General features: G+C 37.2%; 1 protein-coding gene across 4 annotated transcripts in view; it reads left to right on the forward strand.

Moving 5' to 3' along the window:
• Positions 1-24,789, forward strand: part of LOC309874774 (poly(rC)-binding protein 3-like) — a 424,882-nt gene that overhangs the window by 94,386 nt on the left and 305,707 nt on the right. Inside the window, exon 4 of one of the 4 annotated variants that reach the window (XM_082753316.1) lies at positions 11,520-11,576. The exons of the other annotated variants lie outside the window; for them this stretch is intronic. The gene's annotated coding sequence lies outside the window, so the exon portion shown is untranslated. The remainder of the gene's footprint in view (positions 1-11,519; positions 11,577-24,789) is intronic. 4 annotated transcript variants of the gene reach the window in all.

A 24,789-nucleotide genomic window follows, 5' to 3' on the forward strand; every position in this document is an offset into this window, starting at 1 on the left:
TTTAAGGCTGCTTCAGAGGCAGTAGAGAGACTTTATTCCATAATAGCTAATGGAAGTAAGCTAGGTCAATGAGGAAAACGGAGATCCTGGAATGCTAACATTGGTAAGCTTGCAGATGAACCCTATCTGGAAAGCCAATTGGTTCTGATGTGGCAGAAACGATCAGTACCACAACCAAGAGGAATTCAGGCTTTTGAATCAGCCATTTGTTTCACAAGTGAGATGAAAAAGCCATTATTCTGTGTATTTTCATGTTTAATCACATCTATAGATGACATGCACAGTCAATGTGCACTTGTATGTCTTATATCTACAATATCATGGATGACTGCCTGTAATACTCTACAGCCTTAAATATTATGCTAATTATGTGTTTTCATAATTATTTTTTTTTTTTAGAGAAAGAGGGTTCTGGGGAGAAAGCAGGAACTTTATTTAAAAAAGAACTATAGTCAGGGACTCTTCTTAAAACAGTGACTTGAACACTGGAATTTTAAATTTTTGTTGCAGTCCTGGAGTGCTTGATCAAGAGATGTATCTTGTTTCTTACTTGAAATAATGTATTACCTACCAACTGGCAGCAAGGACATGAACCTCAGTACAAAACAAAATCTAATAGAGAGTGACTCCTTTCTTCTGTCTTTGCTTCCTCTTTATTCATTTCCATTTCTTTTGAGAAATGCTTTAACATGTTCTGTTAAAATGGATCTCATTGATTTTTTTTTTAATTTATTTTGTTTCATATTCTATTATGAATTCAAATACACAGTGGCATCTACAAGATTTTGACAAAATCAAATTAGGGCATACCATACTTGATGGACCTGTAAATAAAGAGTTCTACTTTCACCACAGTTTCAATCAATGAACGTCCATTAAATAAGGGGGGAAGAAAAAAGAACTCAATTATATTTTTTTTTCAGTCATACACTACTGGTTTTTCTGAGAAATAAGGATGTTTGAAGTGTGTTTAAAATCCTTTTGTGTAAAAAATAAAAGCAACCTGTTGTGCAAAGTTTTGGTACAAGACTGCTCAAAGAGAAGTGAAAAATTTACTGTTACATGCACCAATACGTATTTTTTCATAAATAGAGAGAGACTGATGAAGTTGTTGAAGTATCAATATTTTACCCCAATGACTCAGCTTTGTGAAGGAAACTAAAATTTATGTGAAATTCATTATGTGAAATTCATTAAACAGCTGATCACTTTTTCAAGGATTGTTTGAGTTGGAAGTCAAAGTAACCAGCAGCCGTTTTTCAACAGCACTGTTGCTGAGTGTGAAATGACACATAAATGTGTGGAATCTGTTGGTTATGGTTTTTGTTTGTTTGTTTGTTTTTTCATATTTTATGAAAAATAGTAAATTATGCAAGGCCATTATGGTTTAGACTTTTTTTTGTTGTTGTTTTTGCAAATTCAGGGCTTAAACTGCATACGATGAGGTGTACTGAACATAACATGTATGTTTCCCTGGACATTTCCAAATGAATAAGAAAGTTTTTCTGTGGTAACTGGAAGAGTCAAGCAGAAAACTGCTGCATATAGTAGCAGTGCCTGTGGAAGTTAACAATTAATCCACGTGCATGTAGTAAGCTAAGATCTGTTTGACCTGCTTAGTATGTCCAGAACATATAGAGTAACAGGATTGCTGTTTCACAGCAAAATTTTTGATATTTAATGTATATTCTTTTTCTTCTCCCTTCTTAGCTAGTGCCTCTTTAAACCTGCTAGTTGTGGGAATTGGACTTTATCAATGACTGTGAAAAGAACATTCATTCTTTCCTATTAAGTTTGTTATATTCATGTCTCTCTTTTTTTGTTGTTGTTGTTACTGTTGTTGTTTGGTTGGTTTGGTTTGGTTTTGTTATTGTTGTTTTTTGCTTATACCTTCTGTATTCTTTCTATTTGCGTAGAAACAGATGTACTGTTGTTTAATCATTCTTGCATACGAATACTTTTTTTTTTCTTTTTTTTTCACCTCTATGGAGAAGTGGTATCACTAACAGAAGTAGTCATGGTTTTCAAAAAATAAAATCATCTGAAGCTGTGTCTCTATTCAGAGATTTTATTATTATTATTATTATTTATTTTTAATTACATGGATATTCTATGGCAGTAAAGCAATGCAATCTCAGTAATTCCTAGAGAAGGGGATCAAATACAGCATTAAGGAAAACAGCTCTTAAAATGCCAGGACAGAAACCAAAGCACCATGATAGTTCTGATTACAGAAGTGTGAAGAAGAATAAAGGACAAACAGATATAGCAAAAAGCTTTTCAAAGACAATGCAATACATGTGTCACATAAAAGAAAACTGATGCAAAATTTAAGATACAAACTTTTTTGATTTTTTTTTTCCTGCAGCTAGCAACAGATTATTCCATGTTCTATTTTGCGTCCCCTGTCAGTTTTAAATTTGCATATATCCTATGCTAGCCAACTACTAGCTAGTCAATAATTGGTTCCTCTCTACATTGTTAGTACCTAATTTTGTTCTTGGAAACAAACCAGGTGAGAACTGTTCAGGTACCCATTCATTTAAAAGGCTGAAACGTTTGGGCATCATCACCAGGAGCAGCTGTGGAGCATCATGCACTCAGGATACCTGAACTCAGCATGTCATTTCTTTCTACTGTGGATTTTGCAGTGCTCCCCTACCCCTTCCAGAGCAACAACATGAAAAGAGGTTGAGGAGAATACACGAAAAGCTGGCATTCATTTGAAAAAGTCAAAAATTCCTTGATTTTGAACAAGAAATCTTGTAAACATGATAGAGAATATCCCAGAGAGTTGGAATCAAGAAGGTAAATATAAGGGCTCTGAATTTTAGAAATCTCTGATTTAACAACTTCAACAATTTGAGGTCTATATACAAGGCTCCTCTTAGAAGAGGCAGAGCACCCAGGGAAGACACCACGAGAAATTCTGCTAGCTATTTTAACTAGGAAAGCACAGCAGCTGGAAACTGGGTCAGTGCCCCCTGAGTAGCTCTGGGGATGAAGAAGTTCTCTGCGCTGGGAATAAAAACAGTGCTGTGGCCTGTGCTGACAGCACGATATTTTCCCTGTGGCCCCACAGCCAGCCCTGGGCTTTTTGGAAGCCATCAGTAGGAGATGTGGTTTTGGGGCACTCTGCAAGCTGGTTCTGCCCTGCACCTCTCACCCCCTGTCCTTGGGTGTCAATTGGTTTCATTTAATTGGCTTGCGTCTTGTTTAGAAAGCTTGCCATGCTGTAGGAAATTATTTGCTAAATCTAAATGCTGATTAATGTTGGTGTGCATATAATTTCTGTGGTTTGATCTTTTCGGTGTGCTTTTCTTGCTGTAATAACCTGGTTTTTATAAACTGTAAGAGAGGTGGTGATCACGTATTTCACTACTTGATACTCTTCACAAGTTCTATCATTGTATGTAATCTGTATGTTGAGTTTTTAAAATGAATTTAGCAGCATCATTTTTAAAATGTTGCTTATTAGAAGGATTTATCTTGCTCACTTGTATTCAACACCATACAAGAGTTTATATTAAGATCATAGCTTGAAGAATCTTTATAAGAGATGGCAAATAAGGGTAGGCTATTTGATAAATAATGGTGAAACATTTCCTAAAGATCAAAGAATATGATGCAACTGTTGTTTTAAAGTAACTGCATAATTGTAATCACATTTTAATTTTTAATTTAGTATTCATTTCCAAAACAACATCTAAATCTAAGAGAAGTTCAGTTGCATTGTTCTTCTACAGTCATTGACTCTAGTTAAGAGACTGCTTAGAAACTGATGTACAGTATTGAAACTAATTGACTTGGAAAAGTGTTTGCTGTGATTTAATTGGAAACTTTGAAAAAATTAATCATAGCTTTAAAACAACTTCTTCCAATTTGGGAAATTGTCCAAGCTGTTAAAATAATAATAATGGTAGATTTCAGAAGATGACTATTTCAGTCATAAAGCACGGAGAGAGGCGCCTGACTGCAAACACCCCTCCAAGCTCAGGAGTTTCAAAGGTGTGTAAATGCTGACAAGGCAGGAGGAGAAACTGGAGCAGTTCAGGGGATGTGAAGCCTACTCTTAAGGGCTTAACCTCTTGCCATCTTAAAAGCATCCTTGCTTCCAATCATCAAGGCAAAATTTAGCATATTGATTTGGAGTAAAGGTGAAGTGTAGGACTTTAAAAGGGAGTTTGGAACAACTCTGAGCAGTGGCTTTAGAGGTAGCCAAGAGCACAGAGGACGGAGAGGAAGTTAGCAGGTGGCTGCATGCCACCCTCCGCTGATGGAGAGACCGATAAGAGCCCTACTGCCCTGTAACTCTGGTCACACAATTTCACTGTTCAATGGGCCAGGCACGGGCTGAGAAGGTTGTGGGCCAAATAGGAAAGGAAAAAATCCTGTCTAGATTGTGTGCTTGAAGGGAAAATAGGGGGCAGGCTTTACCTCACATTTGAAGACACGGATTTCGTTAGTCTAGAACATAAGCACAGCAAGTAATATCAAAGCAATTAAATGTCATCACAGCTAAGTCAAAAGAGAGTTTTCTGGATGACTTTGGGGCTAGAATTTCTGTGGCAGGAATTATTCTAAGTATGTGCTGAGTGACGGTGTATTAGATTGCTTAACCGATTAAAAGCTGGATGAGTTTGCAAATGATGAAACAAAAGAAATGTTGCTCCATTCTGATGGAGGTGGGGGAGGAAGACAAGTTTGTGTAGGCGTTTAACAGTGTAATGACGTGTTTGCTAATAAAATCCTTGCTAATTTTAGCACTGTTATGGCAAATGCTGCAATATCCATATAGCAGTTTTGGAAAGAACAATGCAAAGAACATTACCTGCCAATGCACCCACTGTCATGGGAATTTTTGGATAGGCAGTGTATTCAAAAGCATCTGCTAACAAGAAACACCATAAGAAAACAGTTTTAAAAACAACATGCATCATTTTGAATTTTTATTTATTTATTTATTTATTTATTCATATTTTATCTAACAATACCTTTCTTTCTCCTTTCTGCTTTGTGGGTTGGCCACTTCCATTATTTTCACGTTTATGCTGAGGCTGGTAAGCTGGTTTGATGTATTCAACAGTCAAAGTGCAGTTCCGTGTGCGTTTTTGTCGGCTGAGTAAGCAAAATGAAAGGGGCTGACTGTGAAAGTGGAAAGGTGATTTACATCAGTGTCATAGTGCTGTGCAGTAATAAAACACAGGGATTGTTGGACACACATTATATTGTACAATTATATAATTATAAACAATATAATTGGAGGCAGTTGAGCTTGAATGCAGCAGGCTGTTATTTAGCAATCATCTCTTTCAAGGCTCATTAAACGCAGATTTATACACAAAATAAAAGCTTTGCTCTATAAAGGCTAAATATGTAGTGGCATTTATTCACCAAAACGCAATACATAGATCTAAAGCTGCCAACATCTATAATGGATTTAGTCAGTGGTTGTAAATGAAGCTGTTCAGTGTGTATGACAATACGGACCCCTTTATTTAAGGCATTATTTCCATGACTTCCTTTGTATGTCTGTTTTGAAAGGCTGAAAGACCCAGAATGCACATCTGTGATCATGGATTCTGAAATCTGACAAGTAGGGGCACTACAAATTATCTAAGTGTTTTGAAAGGTAAAGAAAGAGTCTTAAAAATCTTCAATATTTTGGATGTATGTCAACCTTTTACAATTTTATACCTCTGAGATTATATATAAGTTTATGGGAGAGATTAGGGGAAAAAAATGAAGTGTTTTGTTGCTTCTACATCAACTCATTTAGCTTTTTTTGTTTGTTTTACACACGCAATTATCTTACCTGAAGAAAAATAAGCTGCTTGTATGTAAAAAAGTTAGAGATAAATCTTTTATTTTTTATTTATTTTTTAATCTTTTCCTGCTTCCTTGTGAGTTAAGAGGAAAAGAAATACAGAAATAAGAACTTCTTAGGGTGTGGAGATTTATGACACATGTAACAGTACAGTGTAATCCAAGGTTTTAAAAGTTGCCAGACATTTGGAAATTAAATGTATGTTTAATTGTGTATAGATATAATTGGATTTAGGTGCTTCATAAATTGGCTTTTGTTTTTAAGCATCCAGGGCTCCCACCGACTTGTAAACAGAGCTATGAAACATCAGGATAAATAACCTGAAAACACTGGTGAAAGTGTGCCCACAGGCTCCTCTGTGAGAGCACAGCTCAGCACTGCCACAGACCTGACTAAATTCATGTATTTGTTTTTGATCCACATGTGACTTTTTAAATATTCAATTTTAATGCTCTTCCTGACATGTCATTAGCTCCAGTCTCACTTTGTAATTCTTTGCAGTATGTTTAATCTCATTTCTTCTTTATGTGACTTGTGGGTGCCTGATAGACGCAAGACTCTTACGAGTTTCAGGAAGCCTCTGATTAAATGAATCATTTGTCAGGGCACAACTTCTGCCAGCCTTTTAAGAAGCTATTGCATTTTTGTTAGCTTTCACCTTGCTACATCAGAAATCTGTGTGCATAATCATTGCAGCTTATTTGAGTTTACCTATGCTACTGAAAAATCCTAATTAATTATGATAGTTAAAAGTTTTGAACTCATGTAAATAATTGTGGCATTGATACTTTCAGCAATTGTATCTTAGCTTTAGACTTTCATAATTGAGGTGCAAAGCCGCTTTCCTTCCCCCACTTCTGCCTTGTTTACTTATTTATCCAAATGTGTTAACTTGCGATGTTTCTCAGAGCCATGCTAGTGTTTTAACAAGGTCCAGCTTCTTGTAACACCATTCTAAAACACTGCAGTCTTTTCAGAGTTTGGAGGTAAAGCATTCCCAAATGCATGAAGTCCATGAAGTCCAAATGTTGCTTCATAACACTACTTTTGCTTGTTTTTATTAAATATATATATATCACAGAATCACAGAATCACAGAATTTCCTAGGTTGGAAGAGACCTCAAGGTCATCGAGTCCAACCTCCAACCTAACGCTAACAGCCCTCCACTAAACCATATCCCTAAGCTCTACATCTAAACGTCTTTTGAAGACTTCCAGGGATGGTGACTCCACCACTTCCCTGGGCAGCCTGTTCCAGTGCCTCACAACCCTTTCAGTGAAGAAGTTCTTCCTAACATCTAACCTAAAACTCCCCTGGCTCAAATATATATATATATATATATATATATATATTTTTTTTTTTTTTTTCTCAGTAATGTAGGGGCAGATCCTCTATTTTTCATTGACTCCACTGAAAAATGGTCTTAAAACCTTATTGTAATTGTTTGGTCAATGTGTTTTTCCATCTTTCTTTCCTTTGAGCAAAGTAAATTGTTAAACACCATACAAAACAATGCTTATTAAGCATACATACAAAATCACATGCTATTAAGTTAAGGGATTTCAGGTTTAAATTTTCAGTGGTGAACTATTGTTATCTAATAAGTTTGTTGTTGTTTTGGTTTCATTTGTTTTTTTGGTGGACAGGCACTCAAAAAGATAATTTGGTTTTGAAATTTTATTTCCTTGTGGATATATGTTTATATTTTGAAACAGGAAGCTCATTGGTGTGTTCTGCAGAATGAAGCTAAACAATCCAAACTAGCTAACCTCTTGGGCTTGGGCAGTAGGTTTGGTGTTTGTTTTTTCTTGTTCTGTTTTGTTTTAGTTTTTCAGAAGACCACAGATAATGAGACTTAGCTGAAAACAGGCTCAGAAAAGCTTGTATTGTTCAAGTTTGTCCTGCAACTTCTGAGCAGAGAATTTCAGTGCTCAACCTTTCAAATTTTCAATTACATTAGATTCCATTGGAAAAGAAAATACCAAGTTATATTCATTAACATTGTCAGGTTTTATCATTATTTCCATCTAAATTCCTTTCCTTTTAAATGAATTACCAATAGTCTCCTGCTCTGCTGGATAAAAGAAGTCATCCTTATCTAGTACTTTACAGCACTTCATGGTTAGGAAAGGATAAAGTGGGATTTATCTTGCAGTTGATCACTACAATAGAGTGTACAGGCTTGTATGACATGCAAAACAAGTAAAGTTAGACCTCAAATCAAGAGCTCCTTTCCACGTTGTTGTGCTGCAGGGTGTTTTCTCCTGATGCACCACTCTTATGAAACAGTAATGGCTATATCACAGGGTTTAATCACCTTATGGGCTGGAGTAAAAGAGAGGCAGCCTCATGGAATTTCTCTTAAAACTCATGCTAGCAAAATTTCCCAAAGGAGCCCTTGGAATCCACTGGCTGGGGGATCCATGACAGGGATCCCACATGGTCATTGGCTTGCATGACTCCCAGTGTCTGCCTGTCTGTTCCCTGAGTTGGAGGGAGCAGGTTGTCCTTGGGGTTTGCAGGTCATTGGGGTTTGCTCTCCTTACACTGTCACAAGTGTCTTGTTGGAATGTTTTGCACAGGGGTTAACCATCCTGTGTCCTCAGGGGCAGCATGATGTTTGTTCTGTAACACCATACTTAAAACTGGAAATTAATGCTTTGTCTCAGACATCATAACTTGAAGTTGAGGACTTTAAGGCAGTAAAAAGCTACAAATACACTGTAAGCATAAAACTACTTTAAGAGGAAAATGGAATAGCACTGCATGCTGAATTGTCCATATTACTGACCAAAATAATCTTTTTGGAAGTTTTAACTCTTTTAAGAAATTGGATGCTGGTTTGTGCAGCTTGCACATTTTTCTGTTTGTATTCATATCAGCTTTCAGGAGGTGTTTCTCTTAAGGTCTAGTCCAAAGATAAAACATTCCCTATTGTACACAGATGTACTGCAGACAAACAGAGCACCAACCACATCTAATAGAATTCATTCTGGGAACTGTCCCCTCATCAGTATGTCATAATGGCATTCTGTGCACTGAAAGGTGGTGGTCTTTGGAAAGAAAGAGGGAAAAGAAGATTGAGTGACGAACTCCATCTTGATCTAAAAATGAAATTATATTTCAGCTCTTTATATGACGAAAGCATAAGTTTTGAAATTATAAACAATATATATATATAGTGTATTAAACTTAATGTTTGATTTTTATTTATTTATTATCTAGATGGCCATACATGTCAATAACTGAATAGAATATATTTCTGTTATGGTGAGATTGATTCATATAAACCTTCCTCTAAAGAAAAAGTTAAATAAATGTAAAGGCACTATAGATAAAAAAAAAAAAAAAAAAAAAGGTGGTGTGAGTAAGACTCATAAAGATATTATATGTCTTAAAACACAATGAAAGATTTTTCAGTCAGCCTTTAGCAAATACGTCTTATATGTGAAGCTCATATGCCAGTGTGCTCATACCAACACTCAACTTTTAAAACGTTTTGAGATCCTCACAGGAGGAGGCTGTGAAAGCCCATCTGAGATGAGGCTGTTACTAAGGGGGAAACTGCTCAGACCTCCTCACTCCTGGGAGCACCTACCAATGTCCGCGCCACTTGTGCACCTTCAGGGAAAAGCAGGGATAGATCCCCCTGAGAACAGCAGGGGAGCAAAGGAGTTGGTTTCATTTGCTGCTCCTCATAATTAAAAAAAAAAAAAAAAAAAAAAAAAAAAAAAGACTCCTTCCAAGGAACTAATGCAAACATTACTTCAAAGTTAGTCAAGCGATAGAATGAAGTTAATGGAAAATAAAGTGATATGTAGCTCACATATAGGGGGAAAACAGCTTTGGAATGTTTGTTTAAAAAGAGTGGATGCACTTAAGTTGAGCTGCAGAGCATTGTCCAGCTAGTTATAAGCTCATTTATTTTAATGATTGAAATGTTCCCTAGGAAAATTGTTTTAATAGCAAGCAATTGGTGCAAATCAGCAGAAAAAACAAACACTTTTCTCATACAAAGGTGTAAGTGTTTAGCAAAGCAATCTTCTTACATGCAGTATTAGAAATTTGATGGTCTTTAATTGATCCATTATAAATTTTCTCCTTCCCCAATTGCTTATTCAGTTCTGCATCTTTTTCCTCTCTTTGCCTTGCAAGTGTGCTGTGCCAGCATTATTTCTAAGGAAATTTCCTGATGCATTATAAAACCAGATTGTTGTTTTTCCCTTGCGGCATATAATACAGTGTTAGTTTTTACTTTCTTATTTGCACTTGGTCAACCTCGCTCCTCTGAAAACAAACAAACAAAACCACAGAAATAATCCCCTCTCTCAACTCTCCCAAATACCTGCTTTTCCCCCCTCTATTCTAACATATTTACATTTTTAATTTTTACCTAAAGAAAAAAAAAAAGGCATGCAGGATATCTTTTGCTATTCAGGCTCTGCTATAGCTTCCTATCAAGTTAAATGAGGCTTTTGCACTCACTTGAGTGGAAATGGGATTGTACTTTTGCTTACTGACCTCGTTCTGATGTAGTGGAGTTCCCTACACACATATGACCAAGGGAAAAATAGGAAGGCCAGTGTTAATATAGATTGAGTGAAAAATCAATGGCTGGTGTCATAGGTTAAACTTTCTTGACTTCTGTTTCTTTTCTCAGTTTACCCTCAAACCAGATCTTTTGCATTACTTAAGTGGAGTCAGTGAAGTGATTTAAGTCAGTAAATGTGGATTCAGGTTTTGTGCTTCACTTCAGAGGCAATTAACATATTACATAACAACTCCATACACCAAAAGATGTAGACTACGTGCATTGTATCATTGCATAAAGAAGAAAATTTCATGTTATATTGCTTTCATGCTAGTTGAAAATTAGCGTGAGATGAAACTTGACACACTTTCTTTTCAAGAACAATCTTAACGTTGACGATGTTTTACGTTAATGAAGGTTGGAGACCTCTAATGTTTGCTTGTTTCTCGAGAACACAGGCTGCTAGAGAGTCTCATTTGCCTTGCTTTATAGAAATTTCAGCAAAACTGATGTAAATCCCATTTAAGCTGTATGAATATAAGAAATCTAAATATGTGATGGTTATGATTTTCAGAGGGATGATTTTCCAAAATAAAAAATAAAAATCTAAATGACGTTTTTCTTATCTCCCTGACAGTCCTTATTAATTCCTTCCATGCCCCTCTCTTTTCCATTCCCTTCTTTTAAATTTTCGCTGTGAGAGTCACTTTTAGAAAGGAGCAAACAAGAACTATAGAAGTAAAGGAAGAGGGAATAAACATTTTGGTTTCTGGGCTTTGCAGGTTTGTTCAAAGGGTGCTGTCAGCACTGTAAGAATTTGTGTGTACAATTTTTATTATATTTTTTTTAATTAGTAAACTTTGGGCGGGACTAATTTTCTCTGAGACGCTTCTTAGAACCAAATGCCATCATCCTAATGATACAAATCTCAGTGAAAGTCTCTATGAAAAATTAAAACAGGCTGCTGATTGGGAAATCTAAGATATCTGTTAACATTTGAATCATAATAGAAAGCAAAATGAAAATTTTGTGATGCTAAGTTCTCTGTGGTGACAAAATGCTTTTTCTTCTTCCTGACAAAAATCTGTGGCTTTCTAGCCTGTTGTAGAGGAGGACGAGTTTTTATCATTGGTGAAAATGGATTGCTTCATATCCAACAGGTCACAATTTCTTCAGATTGAGGTGGAATTTTGGCTCATGGAGATCTGATGTGATAGGTAAGCTATTTTGGCATGTCTTATTATGTTAAGTGCAAAGTAGATGTATTATCCTACTTATTTTGCATCTGTGCTGGTGGAAGAGAAATGAAAATCTGACTTCTTTTGCACTCTCCCAAATGACACTTCAAAAACAGGGTTTATATTATTATTAATGAGCTTTTATTTCAGAAGCGATATGTGTCAGGAGACAAGTGAACACAAAACGTAGCTTCAGTATGCCTGATTGCTGCGTAAGTTGGTAAGATATTTTAGTGTGAAAAAGGATTTTTGGTCTTATCTGGAGACAGCTCAGAAAATCCATTATAACTGGTACATAGAGCACATGCTCATAGAAAGATAACTGTTTGGATGTAGTAATAGTGATGCTAAATTACTTAGTGGCAGTCTTTCTCTTCTCTGTTCTCTTCATCTATTTAATCATATGAGCAGTGTTGTAAGGAAGGTATCCAAGCATGTAGCTACCTCCTAAATGACATACTAAAGTAAGGGTAGAGTTTTTTATGGTGCTGTTCATTGAACTTTACTGTCCATGGCAGTTGTTTAATACTTAGGGCATAAAGCTACAGGCCTTACAGTCATGAATCAGTGCCATGACCAAGCAGAGGTCTCATTTAGGCTGGAGTATGTGAGGCTGATCCAGCTCCAGAAAGAGTAGAGAAAAATTTGAAAGGATGTGACCTCATCTTGAGTGAGGAAGTGATTAGTGGATAGGTTGTGGCAGTCAGAAGCAGTTCTGCACTTCTTGTCCCACTCAGGCAGGTGCGTGTAAACAAGTGTATTTAATTGGATAGAGTTGATCTGACAAACAAAGTTGAGCTAAAGCTTGCAGTAGAAATTTCTGGGAAATCTGAAAAAATATGGAAATGACAAATAACTGTTTGTCACCTCTGAAATCCGGTGTGGGATACTGCCTAATGATGTAATTTTTCAAGTTGTGGATGAACTTTTTTGAAGTAATCTAGAAAAAATACATATTGGTAGGATTTTGTTAATTCTATTTACAGTAAATGTTGTTGTCTGGTTTTGTTTGTTTGTTTTTGTTTTTATGCTTAGGATTTAAAAATGAAAGTAGAGAATTCTTTCTCTACTAGTATGAACACAATGATAGGTTTCTAGAACTTGTTGATACTTCAGAGCATTTGCTTTATTAAACTGTGTAGGAGACAATTAGCTCCATTCAGACTATTTTACTTCAATTGCTTCTCTGCAAGACACCAAATATATTGTAGTTATGTTTTTTGTTGTTGTTTTTGTTTTTTGTTTTGTTTTGTTTTAAGCTGCATCTTTCAGGCAATTTGGTACAGACCACCAAAGGCAAACTGCCAGCACTGGTCCATCATTGGGATGATGAACAAATGTCAGTAAATTTAACAATAGGGAATGTAAAATATATAATAGTATACTTAGCACCAGAACAGCTGGCCATCCATTCCATACAGCACATAGCTTGAGTAGTTTCTAAAATGTCTGTATGTTTTGATTTCTAGTTCCGACACTCGTCCCTTCCTAGCCATAATAAACCTTTTGCTTTATAAAATATAGCTCTGTATGTGTGTAATACACCTTGCAATACATTATAGAGCCAAGCACTTAATGTGGTCTGACCATGAATTCCATGACTGAGAGATGTGCTCCTATTGCAGGATTGGATGAGAGAAATGTGAGTGTTGTGTGAGAGTGATTGGTAACACTGGGTGGGTCAAATGGATATGGTTTTCCATTGCTGTGTTGTTTTTATTATGGCTCGCATAAATCAATTCTTACTTTCTTATGGGAAGCAGAGGAAGGAAAATAGTCCTGCAGAAATATGTAGATCTTTTTTTCCTTGCAGAAATGGAAGGATTCGTCTGAACAGATGACACTACTAGAGCTCATCTTTTCAGAGAGGTTTTCCTCTTTGTGTCTATGTAGGTATCTCCTCATGTCATAAAGATGTAGGCATTTTATAAATGGATCCTTCCATAAAAGAGGCTAAAATTACATGGTCAATTTTCCCCTCACCATGTCAGAAGCAAGTATCCAATGCTTTAGAATGCAGACTCACAGAATGGCTGAGGTTGGCAGGGACCTCTGGAGGTCATCTGGTCCAACCCCCTCCTCCAGCAGGGACACCCGGAGCAGGCTGTCCAAGACCATGTCCTGGCAGCTTTTGAAAATCTCCAGAGATGGAGACTCCACAACATCTCAGGGCAGCCTGCTTTTATACAAAGCCTGATTTGGCCCATCAGGTCTGATCCTGAGGAAATGGCACACAAATTTTGCAGCAGGCTGAAACCCAAAGACGGGTGACAGAGTAACAGTTCTATGACACATGCAATACTGTCAGATCATGGAACTTAAATTTTTTTTCAAGTACCATTATTAGTGTCCTAAAAAAAAAAAAAAAATCAGGAAAATAGATGTCAGCCAGTGGATCTGATGTGTAGAGAACTCATTATTGGGGAGAGGGATGGAGAGACTTTCATTGTTGCAAGAAGAGCACTTTGTTGAAAGCAGAAGGCAGGCATGAGCAGCTGGCTCAAGGAAAGAAATTCCTGGAAGCTGAAAATACAGAGCTAGGAGTGAGAGGATGAATCCTGAAGTGAGAGGATGAATCCTGAAGTGAGAGCCCAGATGCAGAGGTTATGGAGAAGGAACTACAGTGAGAAGCTGCTGGGGATGGGAAGGTGAAGAAATATTATTTAAAATGTCCTTTGTTATCCCTGGCTCATTTCACTGGGTTGCTCTTGTTCCTACTGTTTCATTACCTGTTGTGATAGTAGCTTTCCTTGATTCATCCTGCCTTAATTACCATTTACGTAGCTTGTCGAGGAAAAAGATATGAAATCATAGATGTAGAGGCCAGGTTCAGTCAGGTTCTCTAAGGATGGCAAAAGGGAATCTAATTTGCCAGAGGAAATTGTGAAAATTTATTTATCTTTTAAGAAATAATACCAATAGCTGATATGTTTAAAAAATGGAGGAACATTTTTAATGTAGAGTTCAAGCAAGTGAGAGGTGCTGAATAAGGTAAATTGTACAGTTAACACACACTACATATAAAAGAAGTCAGAGCCAGTCCAAGTTTAAGAATTAGTCATCACAAGATGATCTTCATCTACTTTACAGGTTTTCATTAAAAAGGAGGTTGCCATAGAGCATATCCTGCTGAACCGTGGCGGTTCTTTTTTATTTTTTTTAACACAATGTCTTTAACATGCTTAGCATGTGCTAACCAGTATAATTGAACATGTGAAAAGATTTAGAAATAGCCAGGTTTTATTCTTAATGGCACTCCTCTAGTTATTTTTTCCTGCATTGTTTTGCTTTTAAATTGATTATTAGAACGATTTATTACACTAATAACTCTATTTACAGTTCAGCACACTGAGTACTGTTCCTCACAGAGATGAACTGGGAATTGAGGAAAACTCCAATAAAATTTTAGTGGAGACAGAGCTCCTGAAAATGAGCCTATTTCAGTTCTGCCAGCATTGTTTCTGGTAGGGGACACTGTAATATGCAGAGGTTCAGAAAGATGTCAGTAAAATTAACAACCTGATATTATATGCACAGCAAATACTAGAGGCTGTTGTATTAATTTATTTTTTTATTATTATTATTTTGATTTTTAGTTAACACCATTCTGCCTGATGCCTCATTATTTTCTTCTTTGGTTTCATGGAAGCCTAGCAGCTTATGTTAATGGCTCTTTCTTTATCCTATCTGATAAGGTCATGGCTTGATGATGTTAACTTAGTTTAGAGAACGTTTCCACAAGTTGATATCTCTTTTCCTTTAATATGGACACACTGAAAAAATGGAGAGCATGTACTTTCATCAAATATTTACTGGTAATCTAATGCAGTCCTTTGAGACTTATGTGCAAAATTTTCAGTCTGTTAGATTGGATATCTAATCAGAGTTCATAACAACTATAGCTAGTTCTGATTTTAAACCCAACAACAACAGCAACAACCACCACCAGTGAAGGCTTGGCCTGTATAAAAGAAGCAAATGCCCTTTTTCAAAAACCCTCCAAAGCTAGAACTCGTACTAAGATGTTCACTCCTGCAAATACTGAGGTGTATAGATGATAAAATCTGTATTGTATTACACACTGTATGTCTTGCTCTAAAAAATGTGTCAGTTGGGTCAGGAAGGGGAGCAGAGAGAAGGTGATTGAATTACCCAGGTGGCTTTAGAGCTCTTTGGGCAACTGTGTGAGAAAGTGTTTAGTCTGTATGATAAATATTGACCAACTCCTGGACATGACTGAAGAATCCTCATCCCATGAAGAAGCCGTGAAACGTTGGCCACATTGTAGTGGGATGAAACTCACTGTTGGAGCTTGGCTTGGGCTAGTATACATAGCGTCAGCTGTCTGTTTATTGGGTGGAGGTTAAAAACAGTGTTTCTGTAGTAAGGCTTCACTCATAGATGGATCAGTGGTGATATAGCATTGAAAAAGAGGGAGAGATGAAAACAGAGAGAGGAAAGAGAAGTGATGTTTGTGTGACCTGGTTTGTGCATGAAACTTTGCTTTTGCCTGATTTCTCAGTAGTAGTTAATCAGTGGAGCAACGTGTGGGGATAGCTGGTCATTGCCCAGGAGGGAATCCCTGTTATTCTTCCTATTCTGTGGCATCAAACATGTAATGTGGAGCAAGGCCAAGGTTTTATCTTAATAAACTAGTAGTCTGTAGTTTTATGATGAGTGTGCCTACTGCACTTCAGTTTCTCCTTTTGGGCATATTTGGTTGAGCCTTTGATCTGATGTGCTTTTCCCGTGTCTCTACACTTGGATCTACACGTACAGCAATGCTTGTCTTGTGCTGAGTTACCAAGACATCTCTGAAATTTTGGTGTCTGTTCTGACAGTTCCTTTGCAATAAATGGATAGATCTTAAAAGAGGGATAAAGCTTTTTGCTTTAAAGGAAATAAATAATAGGATATCTTGCAAATGACTCTGTATTTTCTAATAAATGCATCACAGTATGAGAAAAGCCCTCCTGAAGAGCTGCAATAATATACTTCACCTTTTCTCAGTCCCTATCCTGCCACCTATGGTTATTCTGAAGATCCCTTGAATTTTGCTGTTGAGTTACTGATGCCATGGATGCAGAGATCACTAAAGAACATTCTTGAGACTTTACAGGGACATAAGCATATGCTGAAACACTTTTTCCTGAATAATCTCATAACTGTGAATAAAAGTTGCAACATGTCTTTAACTGTTATTTTAAAACTTATTTTTGTGTTGGATATTCTGTTAGAGAACTAAAAAATAAATAAATAAATAAAAAATGAGGCTTTAGCCTTCATTTATCCATGCATATCACATGCATACTGCTAAGTATGAGTTCACAAGCATTACTGCTAACACCTCTGTGGAAATGGAACTTAACAAGTTTCAAGTCACTACCAACACTAAGTCATCATCCTTTTCCTTATCTTTCAGTAGTTTGTGATAATAAAAATTGTCATGTGCTGTAAGGTTTTGATGTAACTTGGGAAACCTGCATATGCAAACAGATGTATTGCTTGATTTCTGTAACTGCATTTAAATTTTCTTTCTGTAGTTGGACAAGAAGAGAGCAACTGTGAGAGCATGTCTGTTGGAAAAAGTGTAGTCTTGCAGTGGGTCAGCACTGGCGCGTAACAAAGGGTCTTTCCTTGGGTGGTGGCTTTGTGGGCAAGGCTTTCCTTGACCTGCCACTTTTCTTTGCTGCCAGCATTCTCCTGCTGACCTCAGTAAAGGTTGGGACAATCAGATGCTCAAGCCCTTCTGAACTCGTGGCATTTATATTGTGAGACAGTTTAGATCAAGTTCATTTTGCTAAGCTGCTCACCCATAATGGGTCTGTCACAGCAGCTTGACAATGTATTTGTATCCATTCTGGACAGCCTTTGCTGCTCAGTGCTCTCAAAGTGAAAGTTCCCTGCAGACCACTTGAATTTAATGTTGTCAAGCAGGAACCCCTCTCCTCTCCCTCAGAATACATCTATTTTCCTTGTGGCTTTAATAGGCAGCTGTCTCTTCCAGCTGTGCTTTACCATAGAATTGATATCAAGTAGCTGAGAGCATCTCTTAATTGAACCCCAATTTTCCCTTGCTCAGCTGGCATAAAGATGGCACAGCCAAATAATGGAGTGTGTTTTGCGTCAGAAACACGTTTATTGTTTTTGTTTGTTTGAATTAAAAATCTGTTGGGATTTATGCTTTCATAGAATTATAGAACCATTCAGGTTGGAAAAGATCTCTAAGACCTTCTAGTCCAACCTTTAACCTGTCACTGACAGGTCTACCACCAAACCATGTTACTAAAAAGCAAGATGTTTGTTTTATTGGTAATTTGCAAACAGTTTTGGTTTGTTTCTGTTGTAAAGACATGGTGGGGTGTGAAGGGAAGGAGAATAGTGGTATCTCAGAGTGAAATCCAGCCTACCTGCCAGCTTTTTCTGGGAAACTACATTAGATTTCAGAGACTAGATTTGATCAGGAAATAGGAATGATTGCTTTTTCATGCCCAACCGTTAATGTTGAAATTATGTAAGTATATTTAATTCCACATCCAGATTCAAAACTATGTGAGTCTTTTATTTTGGCTTATATGTATCTAAAATATAATTTCAGTGCTGGTGGAACGGGAGGATGTTCTGTCCTCTCCATTTCTCTTCCTGCAGCAAGATCAAATCACTGACTAAACCTGCAGGGAGACATCCATTTCTAAATATAGTAAACTGAGCCTACAAGCTTTCCCAAGGTCTGGGCAGACAAGCAAAAACGAATCCACTGACTCTCTCCTCTGCTAATTCATCTCCCGGGTCTCTCCTTTGGGGATTTCTTCTCCTTCCTTCCTTCTCCTCCTCCTTACTCATCCTCCGCCCTTCCCTTCAGTGCTGCTTTTCCTTTAATACTGGTTACCTAATACTGTCTCTCCATCAGGACATATCCTGTATCATGTAGACTGTACATGTGCTAGAGCTGTGCAGACCCTTAGGCTTTCAGGTCACCTTAGGAATTTGTTTCCAAGCTGGAGTTCAAAAGATCAGCAGCTACCCCAGAGAGTGCTAGTGCCCACAGCAGTATCCGTGTCCAGGTCAGTGCTGCTGCATGTGTGGAGGTCAGGCTTAATGGGATGTTCTCGTGTTTTCCTCACCCACCCTACGCAGCCCCGCCTCTGACAAAGCATAGCGCCTGAATTGCTCTCTGTGTTTTTTGAAACAGTTAGAATTAATAATACTGGCCAAAGAGTAATATTATAAGGGGTGTTTCTTCTGAAAGCAGACAGAAGCTTGATGAATTCTGCCATCAAAGTCTGGCAGTTGAAAGTCAACTATGAAGAAAGAGCAAAGCTGGCTTCATCCTCAGCAAGGTGCATTTAGCAAACCTGTACCCTGGAGGCTTTCTCTCTCATTCATGAAACTTGCTGCAAGAAATAAAAGAAAATGTAGCTTGTGACTGTACCTCATGTTTCCATGTGGCATATTTATACTATTTTCCCCCAAAGCTTTCTACCTGTGGCTTTCTAATTTGCACAATATCAGCATAATTAGTGTTGGCCTTCCATTACCTCTGCCACAAACTTACATGTAAGAGAGCAAGAGCACCTGAAAAACCCACTGCTCTTCCAATACCTTCACAGTGCTTTCAGTGTGCTTGTTAATCATGAAAGCTGAAATGAAATACCTTGGGCTGCAGAGACATCGTAACCTGGTTTCAGTTAGTGCATCCATCCCAGAAATACTCTTGGAGAAAAATCAAAACTGCCTTTAGAAAAGACATAGCCTGGATGTAATAGTTAAGCAGGTGTTAAGTAGTAGCCATTCTTCATGTACCAGGTTTTTGTATGATAACTTTTTTTAATCCTTTTGTTACTGCTTGAAGAGAAAGATTTGTCCAAACTCCATCTTTAGCCAGGGGATGGAGGGTCAGGGTTGAGTGTTGGGAGACGAACATTTTGAAAGAGATCCACTGTCAGCAGAACAGAAGTTTCCTCTAAAGCAGATGCTTTAAGTTTTTCTTCCTTCTTGTTAGACAGTCTCATTTACATAATTTGGGTAAATGCTGAATTAGCTCTGAAGAAGCGAAAATCTTCTGTGTGTGCGAGGTATGGACAGAAACAGCAGTGCTTCTGCATCAGCTTCATTTAAAAACCATTATTAGTTATGCCTAAAAGAGAAAATTAGCAACCCTGTGGTTAAGCCGTAGTGTGTCAGAGACTGCAGTTCCCAGCTCATTCAGACTAAAGATCACTAAGAGGTCCCAGCCTTGCAGGCGAGCGTGTATGTAAAAAGTCTGATTTTAAAATGGAAGGTGGAAACAAAACCAGGAGATTTATTCCTGGTATTCATCAAGCAACTTCTGTAGTCAGTTTGCAGTTTCCTACATACAGAAAGCAGCCAACATGATTTATTCCCCCAGCCCCCTCCCTCCCATACTCCCTTCTATACTGATGCTTATGAAATTACGATCATTTGCAGCCTGGGAGCAAAAATACTGCCCAGGGAGGGAAAAGCCTCAGCTGCTTTTGCCAAAAGACATAACTGTACCTAAAATGACTCCGATGCCAGAGGACTGTGAAGCATGTTGCTTCTTTGGTAAAAGTGGAGGCTGTGTCCTGGATAATATTTTGGTTTCCTGAATAGTCAGTGGCTAGAGAGATTTCAAATGCTTGATTGCTTTCAAAAGGAAACCTTTTTGCTCTGGATTGACAAACGTGCCTTTAACTCTTTGTGTGAGATGGTAGCAACGTTACGAAACAACGTCCTGTTTCCCAGCTGTGATTGTGCTATAAGCAGTGAGCTGTGCATCACGGCCGCTGGATTATAAGCAATTTGGGGCAGATAAAACGCCTGCCATTGTGCTTTGTATTGTGGCTGGTACAATGAGGCCCTGCTGCTACCCAGTGCTGCTGGGAGCTATCAGTCTGGAAGAATTATAGCAGCTAGGAAATCTGTAAAATGCACAGACAAGATGTTCAGATAAAGAGGGTACTGGATCAGTGAGAAACTGGAAAAGCTTTTGTAAGACTCCCTGGTTAAACATTTACTACTGTTCTGTGGTGTTTCATCCCCAACAAAAGTTTACTTTCTCATGAAAAAAAAAAAAAAGCATTTCTTTAGAGAATAAACATGACTGCAAAGTCACATCAGATCTTGTTCAAGAGAGATTTTTTTCTCTCCCACTTTTCACATTGTTGAAGATGTTGTTTTAGTTCAATATTATGGAACACTGACAAATCAACAAAAAAGAAACATTTTGTGATGTACAAAATATGCTCTTTTAGATTTTTTTTTTCCTTTAGCGACGTGTTTTATGAGTGGAGTCTTAAACACCCTAGGACCCTTGTTTTGTGAAGACATTTTCTCATGTATGAAAAAAAAGAGTTTCCAAGATGGAAAATTGGTTCATACATTTCTTTTGAATCTTACAATATTTAAGATTGTCATCGGTGCATTAATGAGCTTCTTCCTCTCAAAAAAAGCTTCCTGTACTTATAAAACAAGAGCTTGCAATTATTTATTTATTTTTTTTAATATATTGTTGGGAATATCCTTCTCAAATAAAGCACAAGAATGCAGCTTTTTTTTTTTTTTTTTTTTTTTTTTTTAATCATGAGTTTCGGTTCACTATTCTATTGAACTTTCAGCGTTATAGCTCTCTTTTCTGACATCATACTACAAAGTCATGAATCAGCAGTTAGAAATAAATATATATATATATATTTTTTTGTAAAATGTCCAGCCTCTGACATTTTTAATAATCTTTCTCTTGGTAGGTATCACCAGTGGTGTTGGACTTACTTATGGTGTTTTAATAGTGTTCACCTAAAATATATGCAAGGTTGGGAGAGATTGCACCTTAGATTACCACAGTTGGAGGAGAACCACAACAACAACAAAACTAAACAAGTAAGCTTTCAGGGATGCAGGCTCCTCTCCAGATGACCGAGTGTTTGAGTACAAGCTAGGTCCTTCCACTCCCACTAGCACCACTCCTTCACTGCCTGGGGTGGGACCAGAGCAGTAGTTCTGATGGACTTTCCTTTCAAGTGACTGGCTATGCTAGTGTGCAAATTTGGAGGAGGCTGAATGCACTGATAAGTTTCTTTTCCAGGAGGGGGGGGGAAAGTATAGCTCAATACAATGGAGTAATTGAAAGCAGGTATGTGATTTCCTTAATAAATTCTCTAAGTTTTCTGGGTAAGGACAGCACTGGAAGCACAGGTCAGGGCTAATTACTTGTACCATTCACCTAAGGTTGGCACAGTCAAGGAGAGAGAGGAGCTGCATTTTATTTATTTACTTACTTACTTTCTTATTTAGTGCTTAGTGAAATGAATTAATCCAGGTCCCTCACCTCTGAGAGTGAAAGCCATCAGGAGATGAATTGCAAAATCCCCACAGCTGGGAATGAGAGGAATTATCGAAAATGGTAGTTGCCTGTCTGAAGAGGGATTGTACTCAGTTTAACTGTAGTTAAATGTAAACTGCCTTTACTGGAAACATTATTCTTTGCTGGATTTGTCATGCATTTTGCTGTCAGAGAGGCTTTGTTTACTTTAAAATTACTAGCAGAGACTGAATCTGAGCATTTTGGTTTGAGGAGATGGAAAGGTTTAATATCCACTTTCTTTGCCTTCCAAAAGACTCCATTGCTTTCAATTAGCTGTAGTGTCTTTGCTAAATAGAATGAAAATACCCAGCTGTGCAGGAGCTGTGGGCCAGCAGTAGGTATTGGAAGCTGGAAGCACTGAGAACCTCTTCCAACAAAAGTATTCATAAGCCAATCTCATGTTGAGAATGTTAAATAACAGTAAAGTGTTTAGATGCGTGTGCAGATCTGGACTGTAAGCTCAAGTGTTTATCTGGCCAAAATGTACTGGTTTCTGGCTTTTGGTTTTACTTGTAGAAAGACATTACTGAGAGTTTTCACAGTTTCCAGTGCAATTGCATGCTGTGACCTGAGCATCCATGCCATTCATGTGTTTACCCTGAATATTAGGCAATGTTTTAGCTTGATCCTTTCCTGGCATTTGCTTGATGTATTAATTTTGGGATTTCTTTGAAATTGTTCATAGAAGATCAAATGGCAAAATCAATGGGGACCCTTCTGCAAGCTGATGATCATGCATTGATTACATAAATTATTTTTTCCTGCTCTATTACATAGTGCTCATGGGGTTATGTTCAGACTGAGATGACATCATCTCCTTGTGCTTACAGATGATTTTACTATATGTTTTAACTTACGGAGGAGTGGACCATGTATTTAGGTTTTTGCTTTCTTTATGCCAGCTAGGACTTCATTTGGAAACATGATCTGAAAAAAAATGGGTGAAGAATGATATACCTTCTAAAAGTTTTGAATTATTAAACTTAAATTTTGTTTATTTTTTTGTGTGTATTTTTGTTTCACCCCCTTAAAATAGTCATACATAAAGTCATGTAGTACTTGTGCATAGAAAGAGATCAGTCTTTAGCACTGAAATCAAAGCAGCCTCTGAAGATATTCTATCATATGTGCAACCATGTAATGACAGAAAAAAAAAATAAATGCTAGGTTTCAAAATAACTTGTAGAAGAGTATCCAAGAGCCAACTATTTAATATCCTTCTTAATCCATAAAGCACATAATTGTGCATTCACTTATAAGTACATGATCCTTAGTAAAATAAGGGTACAATATTATGTTAATTCAATATACTGTCACAAGCATTAAAAACTATAATATTTTTACTTTCTGTATATTTACTTATGTGGAAATAAATACAATAGAATTAAATTTACTTTAAATTAAAAAAAAAAAGTTCAAAAAAAATTTTTTCCTGTTTGGTTCCTATTTGGTTACAAAAACATCTGAGGACATTCAGCCTGGAGAAGACTCTGGTGTGACCTCATTGCAGTTTTTCAGTACTTAAAGGGGGCTTATAAAAAAGATGGAGAGCAACTTTTTGATCAGTCAGATAATGACAGGAAAAGGGGGAATGGTTTTAAACTAAAACAAGGGAGAGATTTAGATTAGAGGTTAGGAGGAAAATCTCAACTCAGAAGGTGGTGAGGAACAGGTTGCCCAGAGGATCTGTGGATGCCCCATCCCTGGAAGCATTGAAGACCAGGTTGGACAAGGCCCTGGGCAACCTAATCTGGTGGGTGACATCCTTGCCTATGGCAGGGGGGTTGGAGCCATATGGTCTGTTACATATGTTTGTTACATAAGTTTGTTACATAGCAATTTTTCAGTTCAGTAGTAGATGAAGCTCCATATTCAAACAATGTAAGTAATTCATGTTTGGAGACAACCTACAGTATATATATATATAGAATTGGTGGTCCTGAAATTAGCTATTAGCATTTAGATGGTAGGTCTTGGAGCAATGCTATATATAGCTCCCTGAAAACCTTTCCTTAAGATCTGCAACAGTTAAAATTAGGCACTGATAAGCAAGAAACAGGGAACAAACGAGAAATTTTCATTTTTCATCATGGTGTTGCATATATACTTACATACACCATTCGCATATAGGTGTCTAAAATAAAAAATTTATTTCAAGTATTGTTTGCAGTGCTTAAATATTTGATTTACTCAGTTTGTTAAAAATATAGTGTCTGTATATATTTCATGATTCTTTTTTTTTTTTTTTAATAAGAAATGCACGGAAAGTGTGCATCAGGCTAGGAGTTATTTTCTGTTGGCTAAGCAAAACCAGTTATTGGCCAGCCAATCTTGGTCCTGATATTCTCTAACATCACCTTAGTTATCCTTGTTTTACCCTTTAATTACACAGGTACCAAGAGTTTTGACAAACATGGTCAGATTGTATGGGATACAGTAGAAATCATTCACATGCAGGTTGGACAAGACTGCAAGTGCTGTTTTGCCTGTCAGCGAGAAACAACAGCATTTTACAAGACTAATTTCTAATTCCGTCTTTTATTTGGATACACAGCAATCCCTAGAGGATGCCTTTTCACTTCTTAAAATGAAAATTGGCACTGAAAGAGAAATTGTGTTCAAGGTAGAAGCAATGTCTGCTTGAAACCTGCTCACTGACTATTTTTTATGTTGAACTGAAGGAATCCCATGTCTGACACAACCCTTTGAAAAATAGTTTTTCTGAAGGGAGTTTTCAGTGTAAGAGAGTAGGATTTCAAAAAATTATAATTCTACGTGGGAAAGTAGCAAGATGATAGTTTCTAGTTGCAGACTGAGGTTACTGAAATT

The sequence above is a fragment of the Aythya marila genome, assembly GCF_965140915.1.
Source record: "Aythya marila genome assembly, chromosome: 2".
In the NCBI taxonomy this organism is placed as follows: domain Eukaryota; kingdom Metazoa; phylum Chordata; class Aves; order Anseriformes; family Anatidae; genus Aythya; species Aythya marila.